At 37.0% G+C, this 15,519-nt stretch overlaps 1 long non-coding RNA gene across 1 annotated transcript; it reads left to right on the top strand.

Moving 5' to 3' along the window:
• The first annotated feature begins 1,336 nt into the window (after nt 1–1,336).
• Nucleotides 1,337–15,464, top strand: LOC131274207 (uncharacterized). Its single transcript, XR_009181406.2, has 4 exons — nt 1,337–2,957; nt 12,424–12,506; nt 12,998–13,054; nt 14,442–15,464. It is a non-coding gene; the product is annotated as an uncharacterized lncRNA (long non-coding RNA).
• The last annotated feature ends 55 nt before the right edge of the window (nt 15,465–15,519 follow it).

Genomic DNA, 15,519 nt, shown 5'->3' with positions numbered 1-15,519 from the left:
ACAATAAGTCTACTTTAGTCCATTGTTCATTCCACAATCTTGAGCATTTTGAGATAGTGGTGCCACTCTGCTTATAATTAAGAGGGGACTGAGATTCCATGGGGTAAATGGTTGGAACTATCTTACTTGCAGTTACAGACACTCTCCATTCCTTGGGATGGAGGTTGCCCAAGGTCATCTCCTTGTTAGTTGTCCAGTGAACTGGAGAGTAGGTGTTGCAACTCTGCTGAAATTCAGAGCTCAATTAGCACATGGATGGACCAAAGATTTAACTCTCTGGGATATACATTTATCAAGTATAGTGCTAATTATAGGTCCAAATAAAAGGGGCAGAAGAGCCATGTGTAGAGAACCTACAAATGAGTCTAACTCTGTTACACTAGGGAGCATAAATTCCAAAGTAAGGCCCACTGATAGGGTGCTGAATTCCTGAGCTGTCTGCCATGGATGTCTCCAGAGCCCTCAGGAGCCCTGCTACTGGAGACACTGTTTTCTGTGGCAGTCAGTGAGATCCTGCTGAGATGTGCGTAAGCATAACCTCCCGACTCACTTTGAAATCTCTTAGCCATAAAAACTCACTTGTATTTACCATTTCCCCCTTTTGGTCAAGGTCTTTTTCTAGACAAATTGCTAGTTGGTGCTTAGTAATAATCCCTCAGTGCTGGGGAGGCTCATCCCCAGGAGTCATGCCTCACACCATGGGGAAGGTAGTGGAATCAAATGCTGAGTTTGGCTTAGAGTGAGCCACATTTGAGCAGCAAGCAGGCTTTCAGGAGATAACTCATAGATAGTATACAATACTAGGGTAAGTTTTAATTTCACAAGAAAAGGTTCATAAATACAATCATCAACAGCAAGGGCCTGGCATAATAGTCTGCCATAATGAATTTTTACAATATAGTTCTATTATTTTCTGAGAAAGGTGTGTCTATTTCTATTTTCCCTTTAGTTCGATCAGGTTTTGCTTCAAGTATTTTCAAGCTCTGTTAGGCACGTACATTTATAATTGCATGGCTTCCATATACTGGTTATGAAAAGGAAATATTAGGAAGAGTATCTCCAGAGGTCTTTCTCAGATTATTAATCATTGAATTTGTCCTGTCCTGGGTTCATTCAGAAAGAAAAAGGGACAAGCCCACCAGGGACCACACTGGAGCATCCTCCCCATCCCAGTTTTCTTTGATATGTGTTGCTAGATGAAATAAGTTGTTTGTTTTTTTATCAAGAATATATAAAAGTCAAAAATATTTGAAAAAGGATCAGAAAAAGACTTTTTGAAAATATTTTCAAAAAATATTCAGAAAATCTCAAAAGAAAATCTTTCTTTTTTCTCAAGATACTGGGGCTGAATCCTGGACTTTGTATGTGGGAAGCCATCACTTAACTACTGAACTACACCAGCTGCTCCAAGTTGGTTTCTTCCTTTGTTTGCTTCTTTGTTTTGTTCTTAGGAGGTAACAGGGATCGAACCCAGGACCTCATATGTGGCAGGCAGGCACTCAGCCACTTAGGCTATATCCCCTTCCCTCAGCCAATCTTGTTAGGTCTCATTTTACAAAGAGAATATATATGAAATAGGGAAGTGGATGTGGCTCAAATGATTGAGCTCCAGCCTACCACATGGTAGGTCCCTGGTTCTGTTCCCGATGCCTTCTAAAGAAGACAGTGAGCTGACGCAACAGGCAAGCATGGCAAAATGCCACAACAAGATCTTGCAACAAGAGACACAAGAAGGAAAACACAATGAGAAACACAACAAAGCAGGGAATGGAGGTGGCTCAAGAGATTACGTGCCTCCCTCCCAATGTTGGAAGTCCTGGGTTTGGTTCCTGATGCCTCCTAAAGAAACAAAGAAGATGAATAGACACAGCAAGTGCAAACAAGGGGATGTGTGGGAAACAAAGGCATGTTGTTTCCATGGAAGCAAGTTACTTCCTTGACCACTGAGTCAAGCTGTCCCTTATGATTATCGTTGCGGAGCACAGTCTTGGCTGGGTAAGCACACCTGCAGGCAGAACAATACCTATAGAACAGAACAACCTGAGTAACAGGATTTATGAGTATAGTTACTGATTTTTATAATAATAGTTCCAGTAAGGTTTGTTGGGTTTTCATCAATCACTAGTTAATATAGTATGAGGTAAGGGTAATAGGTAACTTGATTTTGTGCTGAATGTCACGTATGTTAGGGGTATATATACTAGCCCCTCGACTCAATAAACTTGTCTGATGAGCTTGATAAATCAATGCTCTCAGATCCCCTGAACCCAATCTTTCTTTGTCTTTCATTCCCGATACCTTGGGTCACCGAACAAGACTCCGACAGGGATGGGGAGAAATTAATTAATTAAATAAATCTTTAAAATATATATGTATATGAAATAGAAGATACATGAAAAAGTCATGCAACTTTATAACTATCTGTTGGAAACTGAGGCATAGTGGTCTCACAAAGAGAGACATGCTGTTTCCATGACTATGCTTGCAACCTAAGGAATGTGGTAATTAAGAGTTCCCAGCAAACAGGATGAAGCTGTTAAAGGCTGAAAAGAAAAGATGAGCAGATACACTTTGTAGTTAGATAGAACACTTAGATTTTGTCCCTTGAGATAAGATTTTTTTTTAGTTCCTTAGATCATGAGTAATGCTAATAGTTACCTGCATGCTTGTTCTCACATAGACAGGTATATAGAGAGCCCCTTGTAAACAAAGTTGTCTGTTGAGTCTCTACTCACAGACCTCCTGATCCCAGTTCTCTCTCTTTCTTTCTTTGTTTCATTCTCCTTTTTCTCTTTCTTTCATTCCCAATACACTTCGGGCCCAAATCTCCAACAAATGGTGCCCAATGTGGGACCCAAAAAAGTGAGTCTTCCATAGCAGTATCAGGAACTGCAGAAAAGACCTTGTCGAGGGTCATGTGAAACATCCAAAGCAGTATGACTTGAGTCTTCTTTTAGGTAAGTAACATTTCTGTGAAATCATCAGGGTACTGGGTAATCAAATGGGACATGTGGATGAATATTTGCAAGCGTTAAAAACTTGGTTGAAGGTTACTGAGGTGCCTGTAAAAGGTTATGAATTACTAGAATTGTTTGCTTTAATACAAAAGCATTGTTGCTGGTTTCAGCCTCAGGGGCATAATGTTTTAAATTTGAAGCAGTGGAGAAGTGTAATGAAAGCTTTATGAAGAGCATATCAAAAAAGGGAATTCATTCCATTATCAGTATGGGCCTTATGCCACCAAATAGCGGCAGCTTTAGATCCTTTACAGTCTGAATAAGGAGAGAAAGATCAAATTACTATATTTTCTAAGCCCATTAAGTAAATTTGAAATAAAAGAAAGTAAATTGGAACAAGAACAAGAGCTTGAGGCAAATGGGGAACCGTCAGGTTTTTTCCCTCATCCTTATACTAACCCTTTCATCAACAAAAGCTCAAAGAAGTGTCCTAATGAAATATCTTCTATGTATCCAGTACAACCCTCTGCACCTATTGAATTGCCTTGTACTACTAAACCTAAGTTATAAATGTCTTCAAATGTTGCCAATGCTTTGCCTTATGTTAATAAGATTGTTTTTCCTAATCCAACTCCACAAACACCCTTGATGCAATGTTTATTGCAGGGATCTAGACAGGGGGACCCTGAAGCTATGCAATTATTATCTGCTTTCCCAGTAACATTCCATGTGATATCACCAGATATAAATAATCCACAAGGGGGTGTCGAGTTTCATCCTGAGCCAATACCTTTTAAACTATTGAAAGATTTAAAATAGGCAAAAATACTAAATAAAGTCCTTTATAGTGAAATCAGCCTTGTAAGAAAACTCTCTGTTAAAGTGTTAACTAAGATAAGGAAGTTATTCTGGCAGCAACTCGGTAAACCCCCTGCTGTCTACATAATAATGTAGCTGTGGGCTAGTGGAGGTTAATAGAATTAAACTGCTGGAAAAGGAGAAAAACTGGTGTTCTGTTTTGTGTCCATGCTAATTCTGATTGGGCCTATTTAACCAAGATAATAAAATTAGTACAATTTTTATCAAGGTGTTAAAAGGAATTTTCAGTTTTAAATGAATAGTTTACTCCTGAACTTCAAGTCTCAGTGTAACCTTACAAAGTAGTAATCCAAAAAAATGTGTGTTAACGGTCTGTCTGAACTGGTAAATAAGAGCCTAACTACATTTATGCTGCTCAAGTTATCTTAAGTGATTACTGATAACTAATAAAAATGTTTCCAAGCACAAGCTTGCATGTTACAGGCAACATGGATTCCAGAGAAATCTTAAAAACAGTAAAATCTAAGATGTGAAATGATGGAGAACTTAAAAACAGCTATACCAAAAAAGTAAGAAAGTGAGAATTATGAGCCAATTATAAACTGTATGTTTCTATTGGTGTGTTTTAATTGTTTTGTGTTTGTCTGTTTGTTCAATGTCAGTGTATATTTTGATACCTCCAGATGGTGATATAAATTAATAAATAAAAATTTTTTAAAAGAGCTCTATTCAAACAGCCAAATATTAAATAAGCACTTATATTAATACATAAGTTTAAATGTTAACAAGATCTCTACAATGAAAAAAATTGTAAGTCTTGATTAACAAAATTACTATAAGTCTTTTCATAAAAAATAGTTCTTGCCTAGATTGAAATGAATAGTTTATTTTTCTTCACAGGATAAAATGAAGAGCATAAAACTTAAAATGAATATTAAAGAAGGTTAAAAGTTTGTGGGAATGCTGACTGAAATTTAATAAGTTTTTTCAAAAAGGTGTGTTTTGTCCTAAAATAGGATGGGCAATTTTTATAAACTCACGGAACTTAAATGCGTGTGGCAAGTTGTAGAAGGTATTGTGGTAACTTTAAGTAAGGGAATGTGTTCTGTGAAGGTAAAATTTGTCTTAAAATAATATAATTTAGTCTATATGGTTATAAATAATTATAAAAAGTTTAACAAAGCATTGTTTAAATTAAGGTATTTAAATGGCCAGTTCCAAAAAGTCATTATTAAACAAAACCTGAATTAATAATAATAATAATAATAAAAGGTAATTTTATAACAGGAAAACTTGTTGGTGGCCAGCCTCCCCTGCCAACTTGCTTCTAGGGGACTGTTTCTGGTATTGCATGCTACAAAGTATTTAAAGTGAAGAAAAGTTCATTATTTTAACAAGCTTGTTTAGTGTTGATGGTAATTATACGTTGTAAGAAGTTTGCCTGGTTAACTTATGTATGTGGGATGTATAGAATGTGTTTTTTTTAATTAACAAAACAGAAAATAATTTTGTCCTAAAATAAAATAATTGGTTACTAAGAAAAGGTAAAATGTGGGACTGAACCTGAGAAAAACACAGAAAGTGCGAAAGGTTTGTGAAAAAAGAATTTTTATGATTAAAATTAAATAAAATTTGATGGGTCTGTCTATAAAGTTTTAAAAGGTTTTGTATCAAGTAGTATACTAATGCAAAGTTAAAATTTTGTTCTTTCTCAAAGTCTCTCAAATCATTAGTCTGTTTTGGTAAAAGTTTATGAAAAGTTTTTATCCTGAGTAATCAGTATACAAAGAAAGTTAAAGTATAATCAGTGTACAAAGAAGCTATCAAAATAGCTTCTTGTGCTTTAACCTCATCATTTCCTTGGTGTTCCAAGAAGGAAAGTTCTTATCTCTTTTCAAGGAAAATAATGTTCAAACCTGCTTTCTCAAAATCATATCTGAAAAGTAGCCTTTTATTACAAACTAATTACAAGAGATTTGTTCTTTTACCTTGAAAGAAAAATTAAAGAAATAGTTGAGTTCATTTAATATGTTATAAGGTGAATGGAAGGTGTTTAAAAGTGTTATAGAATTAACAGGATTTTTTAACCCTCTGTTAATTAAAGTTGTGTGAGTAAACGTTTCATATGAATGCTTAAGAGTGTATAAATTTACAAATATTTCAACATATTAAACAAAAGTACGATATGATTAATTATGGTTTTAATTAATATAAAAAGGTATGTGTCACGGAAACAACCTCTTATTGTAAATTAAAGTAACACCATTGTAGTATGCAGTAGTCCCAAATATTGCTAGTTTGTTGCAAAAAATTAATATCCAACTATGTCACTATCACTTTGTTTTAAAACATGCTAAGACTTTCTTTAGTATTTCCTTAGGCAAGGCAAGCCAGCCTGCATTCTCCTACCTGTGAAAAAATCAACAATAGACTTTTGCAGTGCCTCCCCAAGGCTGTGTGCATAGCCCAACCATCGGTCCTGGCCTGGTGATAATAATCTGGCTGTGTAGAAAAAATCATGACTGAAACTCTACTGATTACATTATGTTAATCAGTAATCCTTTTTGCAGAATGAAAAGAAACATCAGAGACAATAACATCTTATCTTAAGAGCCTGAACTAGGCAAACAGTTGGGACAGGCTGCAAAGTTCCTGCTGCTCTATCAAATTCCTAAATGTTGTTTGTTTGGGTGGAATAAAACTATGCCCTCTGTTGTAGTTGATGGAGTGCAATGTTTTCTCATGGTAATAGAGTTTGTAATATTGTTGAAGTGCTGAAAACCTTTCTTCCCTCATTTAGCTCAAGTATTAAAACCATTGAATATATTAATTGGGAAAACTCCATGGAAGTAGGAAAACCTCCAGCAAGCTGCTTTAAATAATACTAAAAGGAAGGTAAATTGTGGACATTGACTGAGCCTATGAATTGGATGTGGCAAGCACCAATATTGGCTTTGGGTGGAGTTTGTGGCAAAAGCAAAATTCTAAACAAGTACCCCTGGGGTTTTTTTTTTGTTTGTTTCTCTCCCCTCCCCCCCCACCCCAGTTGTCCGCTCTCTTTGTCCATTTGCTGTGTGTTCTTCTTTTGTCCACTTCTGTTGTAGTCAGCAGCCTGGGAATCTGTGTCTCCCCCTGCTGCGTCATCTTGCTGTGTCAGCCCTCTGCTCGTGGTGCCACTCCTGGGCAGGCTGAACCTTCCTTCGCGCTGGGCAGCTCCACACGGGACAAGGAGGCCCGGGGCTTGAACTGCGGACCTCCCATGTGGTAGACGGATGCCCCATCCACTGGGCCAAGTCCGCTTCCCCCCCTTGGGTTTTAATCACAATTCTGAAAAGAGGTCAAAAGCAAAATATAAAAAAGCAATTGTGTGCAGTAGAGGAGGCCCTGCTAAAAGTGAAAGACTTAACCCAATAGTGTCTGGTCACTCTAAAGACTGCCATCCCTATCCAGGAGTGGATTGCAAATACTAAAAACAAGACAGAAATGATGGACTATTGTAAATCACCCTCAGATCTATGAAAAAAACATCCAGGATACCTGCTAGTAATAACAGGTGACTGTCTGTCATGTCCCTGCCCACTCCACTAACATCCCTTTTAGAAATGTTGATGCAGATGCCTTTGTGAAGATCCAGGGCCCTACCACTGAAACCTGAGAAAAGGCAGAGTGGCTCCACCGGAAAGGCGAGCATCGTGAGTACCAGACTTTATGGTGCCTAGCCCAGCAGTTCCAGCTGCCTGTTACTTGCCAACAGCTCATGGACTTCACCCATGAGTGCCCATTTTGCCCACTTCAATGACTGTGACATCAGATCCTTCCTGCTCTTGAGAGGAATGAGCCCTCAGATGCACAATTCAAACCCTCCAGGGAGTAATACAACAAAAAACCACCCAAGCTGTATTCATTACTTTACAAAAACTAAAAGGGGGAAAAGTGGAAATATGGCCAGAGGTTAAAATACTTCACTGAGACCTGTGGCAATTGCTGCCACGCATCACATTAACTTTACAAATTCTGGAACTGTGAACTTGCAGTTTGTGTCTGCCTATGGACTTTGGGCCTGTTTGCCCTCTCCTTATGGTATTGTGGCAGGAACTGTTAACATTACAAAGGAAAATGGATACCAGCCCCATGGGCTAATGACACTCATAGTCATAACCTACAAAAGAATTTGTGGAAAATATTTCTTGGAATTTCCCCTACTTATGAATGGTTGGGAAATATAAATAAGACAGGACAGTATTTGACCCTTAATCAAACATATCATTTTAAAACCTGTGTTAGAGATTCATTTGTTTTCATAACTGGTAAGATAACTATTAAGAATGACTCATTGTTTTATGAAAATAGTGCCTTGTATACGTGTCTGTCAGAAAGTGTGCTACAGGATGGAGAAACAATAGCAATGGCCAGAAGGAAAGGCATCTGGATACCTGTGAGAATGACACAGATTTGGCAGTCATCTCCTGAAAGTCAGTTATTGCTACCTATGGCACAAGAATTCTTGAAACGGACTAGATGCTTTACTGGACTGCTTATTATAAACATTTTGGGACTGATTGGAATCATTACAGTTGCTGCTACTGCTCGGTAGCTTTACATGAAAGTACAAACACAACAATATGTACGTGATTGGCATAAAAATGCTAGTGATTTGTGGCATAGTCAAGAGCATATAGATGAGCAGTTAAATTATCGAGTTAATGATTTGGAATCAGTTGTGTTACATATTGGAGAACAATTGTATAATTTAAATTTGTTAAGGGGGTTGAGGTGTGACTGGAATGAAAGTAATTTCTATATAACTCTGCTTGCATATAATTCATCAAATATAGTATGGAAAAAATTAAGATAATTTATTAGGCCATATAAGTAGTATCTCTCTGGAAAGAATTGAATTATAAAGGAAGATATTAGAGATGTCTCATAATCAAATTCATGTAGCAAATGATAAGGATATTTTCTCAGATATGATTTCACATATTACAAAATTTAACCCAGTTAATTGGTGGAAATCATAGCATTTCGTGTCAGCTTTAGGAATAGGGCTAATCATATTTGTTTTGTTGCTCAAGATTCTCGTCTGTGCCGGACAGTGCTTTTGAAGAAAATTGCAAAGTGTAACAGCCATGGGACATGTGAATAATCTGGTGCTAGCAAAAGCACTTCAATAATTTCCCCAAGTCAAAGAGCTTGGCTGGTAGTCAATGATGGGTAAGACTCTTGAGAGGAGGGCAACCTAAGACATGGTCACCTCAACTAAAACAAAAAGGGGGAAATGTTGGAAACTGAGGCATAGTGGTCTCGCAAAAAGAGACATGCTGTTTCCATGGCTATGCTTGCAACCTAAGGAATGCAGTAATTAAGAGTTCCCAGCAAACAGGATGAAGTTGTTAAAGGGTGAAAAGAAAAGATGAGCAGATACACTTTGTAGTTAGATAGAACACTTAGATTTTGTCCCTTGAGATAAGATTTTTTGAGTTCCTTAGATCTTGAGTAATGCTAATAGTTAACTGCATGCTTGTTCTCACATAAATGGGTATATAGAGAGCCCCTTGTAAACAAAGTTGTCTGATGAGTCTCTACTTGCAGACCCCCCGATCCCAGCTCTCTCTCTTTCTTTCTCTTTGTTTCATTCTCCTTTTTCTCTTTCTTTCATTCCTGATACCCTTTGGGCCTAAATCTCCAACAACTGTCCAGAAAGTCTTCGTCAAAATATTTTTTTAAACTCAAGACAAAGTCTAATTTACATATTTATAGTTAAATTTGTATGAGGAAAGTAACTCTCCATGAATATAAAACAATAAAAAGAACTTCTTAATTGACTTCTCCATATTCCCTTCTTTTTTTATTTTTTATTTATTTTTAAAAGATAGATTACATAAAATGTTACATAAAAGAATTTAAGGGATTCCATATGCCCTACTCCCCACGCCTCCCACATTTCCCGACATTGACAACTTCTTTCATTAGTGTGATACATTCATTGCAATTGAGGGACACATTTTGGAGCATTGCCACACAGCATAGATTATAGTTTACATTGTAGTCTACACTCTCTCCCACACAATTCTGTAGGTTTCCATATCCCTTTCTTAATTTTATTTTATTCTTTCTCCAATTTGATGAAGTTTGAGGACTTTAAAACTCTAGACTGTAAATTCTTAACACTTCTAACTGCTGAGGAGATGACTCTTGATAGCAAATTATAGCCCATCTTCCCTGCTCAGGCACTCAACAACACTGGAGAATTAACTTCTGATTTGGCTGAGATTCAGCAAAATTATTTTTGGAAAAGGCACTGCTCCATGTCAAATCATGGTGCACATTGTTACTTGATCCAATAGCATGCTCACTGAATTTCTGAAATATAATTTCCTTTAGATTGTTTGCTTCCCTGTGTTATTGAGTTAAAAAAGAGGTTTGCATCATCAATTCATCACAGTCATCCAGAGCAAGAGATTTTCAGGGATTTTCTTTACTTTTCTCAGTTTTTAAATCTGTACTATTTTTTAGTCACCCTTTTGAAGTTTTTCTGACTCCCTAACTGAAACAAACTCACTTTTCTGAAACTTTTCACACTACTCTTTCTTGTTGTTAACATTTCATTTTGTAACTGTTCAAATCATAAACTAAAAATGCTTCACCAGATATTAAATCCATGTCATTTCTCAATATATTGCTTGAGCTTTAATTTATTAAAAACTAATAAACTGTATCTCATGGGGGCATTTTGTAGTAAGTTTATGCTCTCAGATTGAGGAAGTGTCCCAAAACATAATGCACTTTGTATTTTAGTTGTTTCTAGCATTGTTGTATAATTTATGACCTGAACTTTTGTAAAATACTTTCTTTTTTTTAAAGATTTATTTATCATTCCCCCTGCTCCATGCTTGCATTTGCTGTCTGTTCTCTGTGTCTGTTTGTTGTGTGCTTTCTGTGTCTGCTCATCTTTTAGGCACCAGGAACTGAACCTGGGACCTCCCATGTGGGAGGGAGGTGCCCAATCGCTTAAGCCACATCTGCTCCCTGCTTGTTGTGTCTCTCATTGTGTCTCCTTGTTCTGTCAGCTCATTGCATCAGTTAGTTGCATCAGCTTGCCACACCAGCCGTTTGCATCAACCCACTGTCTTGCTCATCTTCTTTAAGAGACTCCAGGAGCCAAACCAGGATCCCATGTGGTAGGCAGGCACCCAACTTCTTGAGCTACATCTGCTCCCTGTAAAATACCTTCATGGCAAAAATAAATAAATAAATAAACCTCACACAACCACCACTGGTGGAGGAAGAAGTGATTTCTGACTGCTTTTGCCTTCCTCATCTTGCATGAGTATGTTTCTCTGGAAGAACATCAATAGTATCCAGAATTTAGGGGCAAGAGAGTCTAAGACTTGTAGTTCTCAAGCTTCCAGCCTCTGTGGTACAAAAAAGGAGCATGGGGAAGCAGATGTGGCTCAAGTGACAGAGCTTCCACCTACCATATGGGAGGACCCAGGTTTATTCCCTGGGGCCTCCTGCTGAAGAAGAAGAGAAAGCATACCCATGCAGTGATCCAGTGCCTGTGCCAGAGCCCACGTGGTGAGCAAGTGCCTGTGTGGTGAGCCAGTGCCTGCACAAGTGAATCACGCAGCAAGATGATGACACATCAAAAGAGAGACAAGGGGAAAGTCAAGGTGAAGCACAGCAGAAACCAGGAATTGAGGTGGCACAATTGACAGGGAACCTCTCCTCACATTAGAGGTCCTCAGGATCAAATCCCGGTGAATACTAGAGGAGAGAAAATGAGAAGACAAACACAGACAGCAAAAAAGCAGCAAGGGAGGAGAGAAAGGGGGAGAAATAAATAAATAAATCTTAAAAAAAAAGAGCATGGGGATAGGGTAAAAGAATACCCATTGCCAAAACAACAACAAAAAATGATATCCAGCATATTTTTTAAATTTTTAAAAATTTATTTATTTCTCCCCCCTCCCTCCCCTGTCTACTCTCTGTGTCCATTTGCTGTGTGTTCTTCTGTGTCTGCTTGTATTCTCATTAGGTGGCTCCCAGAACCGATCCTGGAATATTCACAGAGTGAGAGAGAGGTGATCACTCTCTTGCACTGCCACGGCTCCCCAATCTGCCATGCCTCTCACTATCTCTCCTCTGTGTCTCTTTTAGTTGTGTCAACTTGATGCATCAGCTCTCCATGTGGGCCAGCACTCCTGCATGGGCCAGCACTCTATGTGGGCCAGCTCGCCACACAGGCCAGCTTGCCTTCACCAGGAGGCCCTGGGTATCGAACCCTGGAGCTTCTATATGGTAGATGGGAACCCAATTGCTTGAGCCACATCTGCTTCCCTATTTTTAAATTTTAAGATCACTGTTTAATATTTGGTTTGGATATTTGAGAGAAGAAATATTTAACTTATTACATTTAAAAATTATTGTCTCTTATTTTTCTTTGACACTTATTTACAAAGGTGAAGAGCAGGATTTAGAATTTCTGGGCTCTCAATCATTTAAGAAAAAAAAATACTATGCCAAAAAGTTTTTTATTAAATATGTCTTATGTGAAATATACATAAATAAGGGTATCTGTAAATTATATATAAATAGTATAGCTAATAGAATACTCATGGAATCACCACTCTCCATCCCACTTCAGGTCTAGAAATAGAGCATTCTGGCAATCCAGAAGCCCTCTGCACAATCCTTCCAGATGACAACCACCTTCCTACCATCCTAAAAGTAAGCATTATTCTGTCTCATTGTATTCCTTTACTATTTACACAAAAGAGTTTTATTCACACCTGGATGATTTTAAAAATTTCTGATTTGTTACTAATAATCAACAAGAATTGATTAGTACAAGGGCTGTAAGCACTTAACTTCTGCTTTGGGAGATGACTGATCCTAAGTTTTTTGTGAATAAGAGCCCCTCCTAATCAACTAGGATGGGGTAATTATTAATTTATGATTTTATTACATTGCAGTTGGAGAATGTGTCTGTATGATATTGACCTTTTGGAATATATTAAAACTTCCTTTTTATTTAATAACTGGACTATATTTGTAAGTTTTCTATGTGTTATTGAGAAGAATATGTATTGTCTGTTTGTAGCATGATTTTTTTTTTTTCTGAAAGACACCGGGAACTGAATCTGGGGTCTCCCATGTGGGAGGCAGGCACTCAACCTCTTGAGCTACACCCACTTCTCATGATATCTTTTTTATCTAAGGATTACAAGCAACATTCCCATTTAACTGTTGTCTGCTTGATGGATCAGGAATCAGAGGTGTGTACCAGAGAGATGTATGTATAATTTCCAAATATATTGACTTATATCCTTCTCTCTATAATTTCTGTCTGTTGTTGCTTGACATATTTTGGCCATGAATTTTTGTCTCTGCTGATTTTGTTTTCCTGTTTTATTGTTCTCTCCACCAGCATATATGATATTTTTGCCTCAGATGGTATATTCCAGATAGTAAGATTTATTGTGACTCATCTATTCTGAACTATCATATCTTGAGCTTTATTATAAAATTTTTCTGTATTTTTACAGATTTTTTTAGGAGTTGCCAGTGGTTGAATCAGGACCTCACGCATGGGAAACAGGCTCTCAACCACTCAGCTACACCCATTTCCCGACAAATTTTTCTTTTCATATAAAATTTACTTAACAAGTAAATGAAAAAATCTTAAATCTACATTCAGTTTTGACAAATTCATGCACCAGTATAACTCAAACCTTTATCAAGATATACAGCATTTCCATTACCTAGAAAGTACCCTCATGTTCCTTCCCAATCAATCCATTCCCCACCACTGAAGATTACCACTGTTCTGAGTTTTTCCCACTATAGTTTTGCCTGTTCTAGAATTTTATATAAATGTAAATATACACTACATACTCTCTAATGTAATGTGTCTTTCACTTGGTATAACGACTTTGAGATAAATGCATATTGGTACAGTAGTTATTCCTTCTTAATGCTGAGTAGTAGTTGGTTGTATTCATATATCATCATTTGTTTATCTATTCTTCTCTTGATGGAGATCAGGGCTGTTTCCAGTTTGGTTACTATAAATAAAGCAGCTTGCTATGAACAGTCTTGAAAATGTCTATTTGAGGACATATATTTTCATTTCTCTTAAGTAAACATCTAGGAATATAATTACTGGATTATAGGGTAGGTGTATGTTTAGTTTAATAGAAACTGCCAGATCTTTTAAAAAAGTGTTTGTACTTAAATCCCACCAACAATGTATGAGAGTCCAGGTTGCTCAATATCTTCGCCAACATTTAGTGTCTTTTTAAAACTTTTATTTTGAAAAAATTTCAAATTTACATGACAGTAGAAAACATAATGCAAACCTCATACAGAGAACTCCAACATACCTTCTTTCTAAGATACCAGATCCACCAATTTAAAAATTGTGCCACCTTTTGCTGTATCATTTTATCTATCTACCTACCTATCATCTATCTCTATCTCCATTTTCTGAACATTTGAGAGCAGTTGCACACATCATAATCCTTGAACACATAATATCTACATGTACAAATAAGGATATTCACTTACATAATCACTTTCAGTGAAGTTAATGAGTTCTAGAAATTTTAAATTGCTATAAAACTTACAGTCTATATTCTCACTATTCTTTTTTTTTTTTTCTAGGAGGTACCAGGAATTGAACCCCAGACCTCATACTTGCGAAGCAGATGCTCAACCACTGAACTACACTGGCTCTGCTCTAATTAATCTTATGTCCCCAATAATGTACTTTTAAGCCTTTCTTTAAAAAAAAAACAAGGGCATTTATGGACTTTAGTCACCATTGACTTTACTGCAGTGGTAAATCACAGATAACTGACTACAGTTACTTCAGTCAGGGAGATTGCCATCAGCAATGAATGACATCTAATCAGCTGAATGCCTTAAAAGGGGAAGTGAATCCAGCATTGAGTGAGAATTTCCCAGCTCATCTTTGGACAGCCAACGTCTTCCAGAACTCTTCAAGAACCTTCACTGGACTTTCATCAGAGCCCCTGGTTGCAGCCTGCCTGCAGAACCTGGACTTGTGCATCCCCATGGTCACATGAGAACTTATGAAATTGCATACTATTGACAGATACCTCTTGTTGATTCTTTTTCCCTAGAGAACCCTGACTAATACACCACCCTATTATTAACGCCTTGTAATAGTATCATACATTTGTTACAATTCATAAAAGGACATTCTTATATTCGTGCTATTAACCACATTCCATCATTCACAACAGATACTGTATAACACAATGAACATATTAATAGTATTGCACCTACCCCCACTTTTATGTAGCTATTGTCACAAAATGTATGCTTATATATTTTTAGTCAAAACTACTGATTTATCACAACATTATGTGCACTTGCCTTTTAGACCCTGTAGGGAGTAAAAAATGGAGTTATAACTGAAAATACAATAGTACTGGTGTTCGTATTTACCAATGTCATTATCTTTACTGGAGATGTTTACTCATGTGGCTTCAATCAATTGTCTAGTACCTTTCAACCTGCAGAACTCTCTTAGTGTATCTTGTTGGACCATCTAGTGGCGATGAAGTGCCTTTGATTTTGTTTACCTGGACTGTTTTAATCTTGCCCTCTTTTTTTTTTTTTTTTTTTGGCATTTAAACTATTAAAGTATTTATTACAAACTAGATTCCTTTTTCCCATCTTAAAAAACGGAAAAAATATGTCTGGGAACAGTCAA

The sequence above is a fragment of the Dasypus novemcinctus genome, chromosome 18, assembly GCF_030445035.2.
Source record: "Dasypus novemcinctus isolate mDasNov1 chromosome 18, mDasNov1.1.hap2, whole genome shotgun sequence".
NCBI classification, from domain to species: Eukaryota; Metazoa; Chordata; class Mammalia; order Cingulata; family Dasypodidae; genus Dasypus; species Dasypus novemcinctus.
The sequence above is the reverse complement of the archived record's forward strand: the minus strand, read 5'-3'. Positions and strand labels throughout refer to the sequence as shown.